General features: G+C 48.6%; 1 long non-coding RNA gene across 1 annotated transcript; it reads right to left on the bottom strand.

Moving 5' to 3' along the window:
- Positions 1-6,093: 6,093 nt before the first annotated feature.
- Positions 6,094-9,286, bottom strand: LOC140389496 (uncharacterized). The gene is made up of 2 exons (XR_011934405.1): positions 8,859-9,286; positions 6,094-6,500 (listed from the first exon to the last, which is right to left on the bottom strand). It is a non-coding gene; the product is annotated as an uncharacterized lncRNA (long non-coding RNA).
- Positions 9,287-11,574: the final 2,288 nt, after the last annotated feature.

Raw genomic sequence — 11,574 nt, 5'->3', positions numbered from 1 at the left:
GTAGCTCCTGATCAAATTAACAAGGTCTTTGAGGAATTTTATGAGAGGTTGTACAGGTCAGAGTCACCTGGAGGAGGCCGGGAGATGCAGGAATTTCTAGCTGGGCTGGAGTACCCAAGGTTAGGGGAGGGGGACAGGGCTACATTAGAGGGGGCGATAGTAGAGCAGGAGATAAAAGATGCGAATGGAAGGCTGCATTCGGGGAAGGTGGCAGGGCCGGATGGGTTTCCAGTGGAATATTATACAAATTCAAAGATAAGCTGGTACCGCTGATGGTGGAGACGTTTGAGGAGGTGATAGGGAAGGGGGTGTTACCACAAACTTTCGGGCAGGCATCGATTTCCCTGTTACTTGAGAAAGATAAGGATCCGACGGAGTGTGGGTCGTATAGGCCCATATCACTTTTAAACGTGGACGCAAAGTTATTGGCGAAGGTACTGGCGGGTAGGCTCGAGGAGTGGCTCCCGAAAGTGATAGGTGAAGATCAGACGGGGTTCGTGAGAGGGAGGCAGCTCTGTCGAACATTGGGATGTTATTGAACGTCGTTATGGCACCGGCGGAGGGGAAGGATACAGAGGTGGTTGTGGCATTGGACGCTGAGAAGGCATTTGACCAGGTAGAATGGGGATACTTGATGGCAGTTCTGGAGCGGTTTGGAATAGGACCCTGATTTGTGGACTGGGTAAAGCTACTATATAAGGAGCCGAGGGCCAGTGTCCGCACAAATAACATCAGCTCAGAATCCTCTCCACCGTGGGACTAGGCAGGGATGTCCTATGTGCTTCTGCTGTTTGCACTCACGATTGAGCCATTGGCCATCGCATTAAGAAGTTCGGGGGTATGGAAAGGAATAGTGCAGGGGGGATAGAGCATGGGGTGTCCTTCTATGACGTTGACTTGTTATTATACGTGTAGGAAACAAGTGTATCAATGGGGGGAATACTGGAGCTGCTTCGAGTGTTTGGGTCTTTCTCAGGGTACAAATTAAATCCAGACAAGAATGAATATTTTGTGGTGTTTCGGCCAGGGGTGGGGGCAGGGGTGGGGGGGCTGCCATTCCGTAAGGCAGTGACTCCATTTAGATACCTGGGAGTGCAGGTTGCTCGAGATTGGGGGGGTGGGCTCCGGAGGTACAACATTTCTAGTTTGGTGGGGAGAGTGAAAGCTGATCTGGCAAGGTGGGATGGTCTCCCTCTGTCACTGGCGGGTCGGGTACAGGCGGTTAAAATGAATGTGCTGCCGCAATTCCTGTTTATTTTTCAATGCCTGCCGGTTCTCCTGCCAAAGGCATTTTTTAGAGAGATTGAAGCGATGATCACCTCGTTCATCATTTTATTCAAGGTGTCCAGAATTAGAAAGGTGCCACTTTGATATTATATTTGTAATCAGTTAAGGTAACGTGTAAGAATGGCAGGAGATCCCAGACCCATGTTATGCTCCTCGTGCACAATGTGGGAGCTCAGGGACGCGGCCGATGCCCCTGACTCCTTCATGTGCGGGAAGTGTGTCCAGCTGCAGCTCCTGTTAGACCGCATGACGGCTCTTGAGCTGCGGATGGACTCACTTTGGAGCATCCGCGATGCTGAGGAGGTCGTGGATAGCACGTTCAGTGAGTTGGTCACACCGCAGATTAGGGTTGCTGAGGGAGACAGGGAATGGGTGACCAAAAGGAAGAGAAAGAGCAGGAAGGCAGTTCAGGTGTTCCCTGCGGTCATCTCCCTCGAAAACAGGTATACCGTTTTGGATACTGTTGGGGGAGATGACTCACCAGGGGAAGGCAGTAGTAGCCAGGCTCATGGCACTGTGGCTGGCTCTGCTGCACAGAAGGGTAGGAAAAAGACTGGCAGGGCTATAGTCATAGGGGATTCAATCGTAAGGGGAGTAGACAGGTGTTTCTGTGGTCAAAAACGAGACTCCCGAATGGTACGTTGCCTCCCGGGTGCATGGGTCAGGGATGTCTCCGATCGGCTGCAGGACATACTGAAGGAGGACGGTGAACAGCCAGTTGTCGTGGTGCATATAGGCACCAACGATATAGGCAAAAAACGGGATGAGGTCCTACAATCAGAATTTAGGGTGTTAGGAGATAAGTTAAAAAGTAGGACCTCAAAGGTAGTAATCTCAGGATTGCTACCAGTGCCACGAGACAGTCAGAGTAGAAATTCAAGAATAGTCAGAATGAATACGTGGCTTGAGAGATGGTGCAGGAGGGAGGGGTTCAGATTTTTGGGACATTGGAACCGGTTCTGGGGGCGGTGGGATCATTACATATCGAATGGTCTACACCTGGGCAGGACTGGAACCAATGTCCTAGGGGGTGCTTTTGCTAAAACTGTTGGGAAGGTTTTAAACTAATGTGGCAGGGGGATGGGGACCAGATTAGGAAGTCAGAGGTCAGTAAAGAGGCAGCAACTAAAGCCAGTAACGTACTAGATAATAAACTCAATGTGACTCAGGGGAAGAGCAGACAGGGAAGAGATGATGAACGCAAAGGGACAGGTGGTCTGAGGTGCATTTGTTTCAATGCAAGAAGTGTAGCAGGTAAGGCAGATGAACTTAGGGCTTGATTAGTACCTGGGAATATGATGTTATTGGTATGACAGAGACTTGGTTGAGGGAAGGGCAAGACTGGCAACTAAATATACCAGGGTATGGATGCTTCAGGAGGGATAGAGAGGGAGGTAAAAGGGGTGGAGGAGTTGCATTACTGGTCAGAGATGATATCACAGCTATGATTAAGGAGGGCACGATGGAGGATTCAAGCACTGAGGCAATATGGGTAGAGCTAAGAAATAGGAAGTGTGCACTAACATTGTTGGGACTTTACTACAGGCCTCCCAAAAGCGAGCGTGAAGTAGAGGTACAAATATGTAGACAGATTATAGAAAAATGTAGGAGCAATAGGGTGGTCGTGATGGGAGATTTTAACTTCCCCAACATTGAATGGGACTCATGTCGTGTTGGAGGCGTAGATGGAGCACAATTTGTAAGGAGCATCCAGGAGAGTTTCTTAGAGCAGTATGTAAATAGTCCAACTCGGGAAGGGGCCATACTGGACCTGGTATTGGGGAATGATCCCGGCCAGGTGGTTAACGTTTCAGTCGGAGATGACTTTGGGAATAGCGATCACAATTCCGTAAGTTTTAGAATACTCAGGGACAAAGATGAGAGTGGTCATAAAGAAAGTGTGTTAAATTGGGGAAAGGCCAAGTATAACAAAATTCGGCAGGAGCTAGGGAATGTGGATTGGGAGCAGCTCTTTAAAGTTGAATCCACATTTGAAATGTGGGAGTCTTTTAAGGAAAGGTTGATTAGAGTGCAGGACAGACATGTCCCTGTGAAAATGAGGGATAGAAATGGCAAGATTAGGGAACCATGAATGACAGGTGGAATTGTGAGACTAGCTAAGATGAAAAAGGAAGCATACATAAGATCTAGGTGACTTAAAACTGATGAAGCTTTGGAAGAATATCGGGAAAGTAGGACAAATCTCAAACGCGCAATAAAGAGAGCTAAAAGGGGTCATGAAATATCTTTGGCTAACAGGGTTAAGGAAAATCCCAAAGCCTTTTATTCGTATTTCGGAGCAAGAGGGTAACTGGAGAAAGGATTGGCCCACTCAAAGACAAAAGAGGGAATTTATGCATGGAGTCAGAGGAAATGGGTGAGATTCTTAATGAGTACTTTGCATCGGTATTCACCAAGGAGAGGCGCATGATGGATGTTGAGGCTAAGGATGGATGTTTAAATACTCAAAATCAAGTCCGCATCTGGAAGGGGGATGTTTTGGGTATTCTAAAAGGCATTAAGATGGACAGGTCCCCAGGTCCTGATGGGATCTATCCCAGGTTACTGAGAGAAGCGAGGGAAGAAATAGCTGGGGCCTGAACAGATATCTTTGCAGCATCCTAGAGCACGGGTGAGGTCCCGGAGGACTGGAGAATTGCTAATGTTGCCTCTTTTTTAAGAATGGTAACAGGGTTAATCCAGGGAATTATAGACCTGTGAGCTTGACGTCAGTGGTAGGCAAACTGTTGGAGAAGATACTGAGGGATAGGATCTATTCACATTTGGAAGAAAATAGACTTATCAGTGATAGGCAGCATGGTTTTGTGCAGGGAAGGTCATGTCTTACAAACCTAATAGAATTCTTTGAGGAAGTGACAACGTTAATTGATGAGGGATAAGCAGTAGATGTCATATACATGGATTTCAGTAAGGCGTTTGATAAAGTTTCCCATGGCAGGTTGATGGAAAGAGTGAAGTCATATGGGGTTCAGGGTGTACTAGCTAGTTGGATAAAAAACTGGCTGGGCAACAGGAGACAGAGAGTAGTGGTAGAAGGGAGTGTCTCAAAATGGAGAAAGGTGACTAGTGGTGTTCCACAGGGATCCGTGTTCGGACCACTGTTGTTTGTGATATACATAAATGATCTGGACGAAGGTATAGGTGGTCTGATTAGCAAGTTTGCAGATGATGCTAAGATTGGTGGAGTTGCAGATGGCGAGGAGGACTGTCAGAGAATACAGCAAAATATAAATAGATTGGAGAGTTGGGCAGAGAAATGGCAGATGGAGTTCAATCCAAGCAAATGCGAGGTGATGCATTTTGGAAGATCTAATTCAAGAGCGGACTATACGTTCAATAGAAGTGTCCTGGGGAAAATTGATGTACAGCGAGATCTGGGAGTTCATGTCCATTGTACCCTGACGGTGGCAACGCAGGTCGCAAGATTGGTCAAGAAGGCAAACAGCATGCTTGCCTTCATCGGACGGGGTATTGAGTACAAGAGTTGGCAGGTCATGTTACAGTTGTATAGTACTTTGGTTAGGCCACATTTGGAATACTGCGTGCAGTTCTCATAGATTATCATAGAATTTACAGTGCAGAAGGAGGCCATTCGGCCCATCAAGTCTGCACCAGCTCTTGGAAAGAGCACCCTACCCAAGGTCAACACCTCCACCCTATCCCCATAACCTAGTAACCCCACCTCATCCCCATAACGCAGTAACCCCACCCAACACGGAGGTCAATTTTTGGACACTATGGGCAATTTAGCATGGCCAATCCACCTAACCCGCACATCTTTGGACTGTGGGAGGAAACCGGAGGACCCGGAGGAATCCCACGCACACACGGGGAGACTGAGCAGACTCCGCACAGACAGTGACCCAAGCCGGGAATTGAACCTGGGACCCTGGAGCTGTGATGCAATTGTGCTAACCACAATGCTACCGTGCTGCCCCATTACCAGAAGGATGTGGATGCTTCAGAGAGGGTGCAGAGGAGGTTCACCAGGATGTTGCCTGGTATGGAGGATGCTAGCTATGAAGAAAGGTTGAATAGATAAGGATTCTTTTCATTGGAAAGACGGAGGTTGAGGGAGGACCTGATTGAGGTCTACAAAATTATGAGAGGTATGGACAGGGTGGACAGCAACAAGCTTTTTCCAAGAGTGGGGGTGTCAATTGCAAGGGGTCACGATTTCAAGGTGAGAGGGGGAAAGTTTAAGGGAGATGTGCGTGGAAAGTTTTTTAAGCAGAAGGTGGTGGGTGCCTGGAACGCTTTGCCAGCGGAGGTGGTAGAGGCGGGCACAATAGCATCATTTAAGATGCATCTAGACAGATATATGAACGGGCGGGGAACAGAGGGAAGTAGATCCTTGGAAAATAGGTGCCAGGTTTAGATAAAGGATCTGGATCGGCGCAGGCTGGGAGGGCCGAAGGGCCTGTTCTTGTGCTGTAATTTTCTTTGTTCTTTGTTCTTGTTACTACAGAGAGGGAGGCAGAGAGGGGGTTTGGGTCTTCCGAACCTAATGTATTATTACTGGGCGGTGAATGTGGAGATGGTCCGGAGCTGGGTCAGAGGGGTTGACTTACAATGGGGTCAGAATGGAGGAGAGTTTGTCTGGGGGCCGAGATTGAAGGCACTAGCGACAGCACTGCCCCCGGCGGCCCCAGGGAGATAAACAGGGAGTCTAGTAGTAATAGCTTCATTGAGAATTTGAAGGCAGTTTTGAAAACTACCCGAGTTGATTCTGTCCCTTCAGCTATATTGCCCCAGCTCCCAGAGAACAAAGTCCAACAAATGGTCCACTTTTAAACAGCGATTTTATTGCAACAGATTAATGAAAAACAATGGCTCTATCCAATCACCATTCAAACTGGCCTGCGATTGGACAATTCAAACCAATTGTCTTCTCTTACATCAATCAAATAGAATCATTTACCACATGATTTATTTAGTTATCTGAATGCCACATTCTGAGTGTGTGGGTTGCTATGGAGAATTTGGAGAGTTAACAGGAAGTGAAGGATTTTCAGAAGAGGTTCATACAGCCTGGCCTTCGCTTCCTATTTCCTGGGTTTGCGTTTACTGTATTTTTTGGTCTGCTTGCGTTTCTTGGACTTCGTGCCCTTGAAATTCCGTTTGACAATGTCACTCTGAGCTTCCTTCTTGGCGTTTTCTTGTTCGGACAGCAGGAAATATTCTGCAATCTCCTGGGAACAACAACAGGAAATAGATTAGGGCAGAAATTCCTGCCAGTGGATGTGGATTTCTAAAAGTGAATGTGGGAAACTTCCGCCATTAAATCTACAATGAGCTAATTGCAACTTTGTGAAATTATCTTAGTTTTTAAAAATAAATTGGGAAGCTCCCAATTTGCAAATAGAAACCCAACACATTGCCCAATTCCCTTCCATCCTCCAATTGTGAACCCTTCAAGGGGAGGTGGACTTTGGAAAGAGCAAGAAAACCTCTGGAATGAAGCAATCCCCAGTGCTCAGAGCTTCTTGTCAACATGGGGCAGCACAGTAGCATTGTGAATAGCACAATTGCTTCACAGCTCCAGGGTCCCAGGTTCGATTCCGGCTTGAGTCACTGTCTTTGCGGAGTCTGCACATCCTCCCCGTGTGTGCATGGGTTTCCTCCGGGTGCTCCTGCTTCCTCCCAGAGTCCAAAGATGTGCAGGTTAGGTGGATTGGCCATGATAAATTGCCGTAATGTCCAAAATTGCCCTTAGTGTTGTGTGGGGTTACTGGGTTATGGGGATAGGGTGGAGAAGTTGACCTTGGGTAGGGTACTCTTTCCAAGAGCCAGTGCAGACTCGATGGGCCGAATGGCCTTCTTCTGCACTGTAAATTCTATGATAATCTATGGAGATAATTCATAACATCATTGGACTGAATATCTCTTTCAAACTAAGTATCTTTGCTGCAAGATTTGGTTCAATCTGCCCCATTCTAGATGGCGAACGGAGGTTACTGAGAGAGACTCAGGTGCTCGACGAAAACCTTCCAATGATCAAATCAAATGGTGGCACAGTGGTTAGCACTGCTGCCTCACAGCTCCAGGGTCCCGGATTCGCCTCCAGTCACTATCTGTGTGGAGTCTGCATGTTCTCCCCGTGTCTGCGGGTGTTTCCTCTGGGTGCCCCGGTTTCCTCCCACTGTCCAAAGATTTGCAGGTTGGTGGATTGGCCGTGCTAAATTAACCTTAGTGTCCAAGGCTTAAGTGGGGTCACAAGGATAGGGCGGGGGCAGTGGGCCTGGGTAGCGTCTTTCAGTAGGTCGGTGCAGTCCAAATGGCCTCCTTCTACACTGGAGGGATTCTATGATTCTATGAAACAGGACTACATGTGCCTGGGTACGAATCCCAGAGGTGGAATGAGGTCCGTTTACAATGGGGAGAGAGAGGTCTGGGGTGGGGAGAGAGAGAAGATTGGGTTGGGGAGAGAGTGGATTGGGTTGGGGAGAGAGGGGGGGTTAGGGTGGGGGTAGAGAAGGGGTTATGTTGGGGTAGAGAGAGGGGGTTGGGAAGTGAGAGGGGGTTAGGGTGGGGTGAGAGAGGGAGTTAGGTGGGGGGAGAGAGAGAGTGTTGGGGTTGGAGTGGAAGATGGTGTTTGGGGAGAGAGGGAGTTGAGGTGGGGAGTGAGGGGGTTGGGGTGGGGAGAGGGAGTTTGGGGAGAGAGGGGGGTTGGGGTTGGGGTTGGGATGGGAGGGGAGGTTTGGGGAGGGAGGGGAGCAGTAAGTTCTCAGGGATTGTGGAAAGATGGTTATTTCTTGTTTGATTCTCTTTGTGGAGGGTGAGTATGGATTGGAGAGAACGAGAGCTCTTTCCATGGATGGGGAATCCTGTAATTTGGATCAAACCCACTCAGAAAGCTTTCTAACCCAATGAGGGCAGCACGCTAGCACAGTGGTTCGAAAGGTTGCTTCACAGCACCAGGGTCCCAGGTTCGATTCCCCGCTGGGTCACTGTCTGTGCAGAGTCTGCATGGTCTCCCCGTGTCTGCGTGGGTTTCCTCCGGGTGCTCCGGTTTTCTCCCACAAGTCCCGAAAGACGTGCTTTTTAGGTGAATTGGACATTCTGAATTCTCCCTCTGTGCACCCGAACTGACGCCAGAATATGGCGACTAGGGGCTTTTCACAGTAACTTCATAGCAGTGTTGATGTAAGCCTACTTGTGACAAGTAGGGGCTGGTTTAGCACATAGGGCTAAATCACTGGCTTTTAAAGCAGACCAAGGCAGGCCAGCAGCATGGTTCAATTCCCGTACCAGCCTCCCTGAACAGGCGCCAGAATGTGGCGACTAGGGGCTTTTCACAGTAACTTCATTGAAGCCTACTCGTGACAATAAGTGATTTTCATTTTACATTTCAATAAAGATTATTATTGTTAAGTGTTCCCAACACTAAACAAGCACTTTGACTCAATATTATAGTCCTGTTAAAAGTGGGTCTTCTCACTAGATCAGAATTGAACCAGTTATTTCCCACTCCCAGTTTCTATTCGAGGTGAACGGGGGGAACACAAGCTCCCATTTCTATTGAATGTGACTTTTTGCTGGGTCCTTACCGCTTCCCTCCCGCCTCCTGTGGCTGCCATGGCTCTCTGCAGGATTTCGCGATTCCTGTTGTCTGTGGGGTCTGAGCTGACACTCCGTACTGCCAGGGCGACGGAGAGGAGAACCAGGCTCAACTGAAGGCGGCTGCACCACATCTCTGCACAAGGCGAGGATCAATGGGAGAGACAGCGAGCAGGAGAGCAGTTTCCAAACGCTTTGAAATTGGCGGCGGTTTCAGCACTCGCTCTGTGGACAGCTCCGCTCCTTCTGGTTCTGCAATCGGGGAAGCTCCTTATAAAGCCGGCCTCACACCAGCTCACACGTTCGGAGGAGGCCCCCAGGAGATGACGCGCATTTACGCACAACCCAGTCACATTCTCCAACCAACCCATTACCCATGAGGAAGATTGAGAAAAGATCCATGGGGTCTGAATGTGGGCAGCACGTAGCACAGTGGTTAGCACTGTTGCTTCACAGCGCCAAAGTCCCAGGTTCGATTCCCGGCTTGGGTATCTGTCTGTGCGGAATCTGCATGGCTCCCCGTGTCTCAGTGGGTTTCCTCCGGGTGCTCTGGTTTCCTCCCACAAATCCTGAAAGACGTGTTTGTTAGGTGAATTGGACATTCTGAATTTCCCCTCTGTGTACCCGAACAGGTGCCGGAAAGTGGTGACTAGGGGCTGTTCACAGTAACGACATTGCAGTGTTAATGTGAGCCTACTTGTGACACTAATAATGATTATTATTATTATGAATAATCTCAGTGAGCTGAGTGTACAATGTTATGGGGCTGGATTCTCCGCTGCCCGCGTATAAATCACATTCCACGCGAGGGCGGAGAATCCAACTTCACGCCAAAATTGGATCCGGCAATTCTCCAGGTTGCCGCGTGGCTGGGAGCCCATTGACAGAGGCCCGCCCATCGATCCTCCGCTCCCGACTGGCAGAGTTCCCGATGGCATGGAACTGATCTGGTATTGCCAGGCGGGATGCTCGCGTGGCAGCTGCAGACTCAGTCCATGCCACCCTGGTGGGGGACGGGGGGGGGGGGGGGATCGGACACTGGGGCAGGGGGACATTATAGGGAATGGGGTTAATATCCGCACGGTCAGATCCCTGGGAGCGCGGCTGATCGGGGGATCTATATTTTCAGTCTGCCTCTGCGGTTTGAGTCCGCCATGGCGCTCAGCGTGGCCGCTGGAGGTCGCCGCCGGTTGCAATCACGGACTCAAAACCGGATGTGCAGGGCCCGTATCCGCAGCTAACACTGCGTGAATTACTCTGGGTCCCTGATAGCCCCCTGCAGGGCATTGGATTAGCTGATCTTTTTTTCAGGAAACTCCAGAGTAAAACTCGAGTGCTTTTACGCCGGCGTGGGACATAGTCCCATTTTGGGTGAATCCAGCCCATGAAGTTAGAAACTGAGTGAGACATAATAAAGGAATGTTTCCTGGGGAAAGACTCTCTGCCCTCTGAATAATTGTGTGTAGTTTGTGATTTTAGCAGCGTGTTCTCTTTGTGGTCCACGTGTGCCAATCTGCAATGTGTTCACCTCAATAACTCCACTGTACTCATCAGGTTTAAACTAGCTTTTCATTGAAATGCCACTGAAATGGGGCTGTTACAGGTTTACACCCTGGGACCGGGTATCATTTTACTTCTGTCGCCACCTCGGATCAGTCCAAACAATTTCCAAATACAGGAAAACTGTCTCTGCACAAAGACAATTAACCAGGACTCACGTCAGCAACATTCTGATAATTAACCCATATTTGAGTTCTCATCCGGACAACACGTTGGAGGAAAACATTAATATTTAATTCGAACGAGGTAATCAGCAACATTTTCTTTCAAAATTAACATCAAGGGAACAAAGAATTCAGACTTAGTAACTAATATAGTATCTCCCATCCCTCTGTCTGTGTGTCGCTGTCTATCTGCCTCTCTGTCTCCATCTGACTCTCGCTCTGTGCCTCTCTGTTTCTCTGCCAGTTTAGTATAGCGCGACTGGCTCCAGGAGATCAAATTAAATTGGTTAGAGATTTATAGCCGTGAGAAAGGAGCTAATGTTTTGAGCCTGGAAGAATTTCCACCATTGCTGGAGAGAACTGGATATAGGATGAGATTAATACAGTTGTGTGGGGGGCTGGTGCATGAGGCTGGATAGAGGGCCATGATAGGGGGAGATAGACAAAGATCTCTGACAGTAAAACAAAGAGAATGTAAATAGTGTGATAATCACTAAGAAGAGAGCTGAAAGTGACACGTTAAGAGATCACAATGTGTTAATGGCAGAACAGAGGTAAACAGTGTGTCAAAGAATTACTAGGAACAGGGAACAGATGGCCCTTTGGGGTGGAGTGAGAGAGGGGAGATGATAGTGAGGGTAAAGTGGATTGATGGAAGAAATGAGGATAAATTATCAGAGAGAAAAATGGGGTGTAAGTGGGGGAGAGAGTTCACAGTCTGAAGTTGTTGAACTCAATGTTAAGTCTGGAAGGCTGTAACGTGCACAATCAGTCGATGAAGTGCTAATCGCTGTTCCTGCAGTTTGCGCTGGGCTTCACTGGAACATTGCAGCAGGCCAAGGACGGACGTGTGGGAGCAGGACGGTGAGTTGAAATGGCAGCGACAGGAAGGTCTGGGTCCTGCTTGCGGATGGACTTAAGGTATTCTGCAAAGCAATCACCAGTCTGTATTTAGGCTCTCCAGTGTAGAGTAGACTGCACT

This window comes from Scyliorhinus torazame, chromosome 14 (genome assembly GCF_047496885.1).
Source record: "Scyliorhinus torazame isolate Kashiwa2021f chromosome 14, sScyTor2.1, whole genome shotgun sequence".
NCBI lineage: Eukaryota > Metazoa > Chordata > Chondrichthyes > Carcharhiniformes > Scyliorhinidae > Scyliorhinus > Scyliorhinus torazame.
Note: the sequence above shows the minus strand (reverse complement) of the source record. Positions and strands in the feature narration are given on the sequence as shown.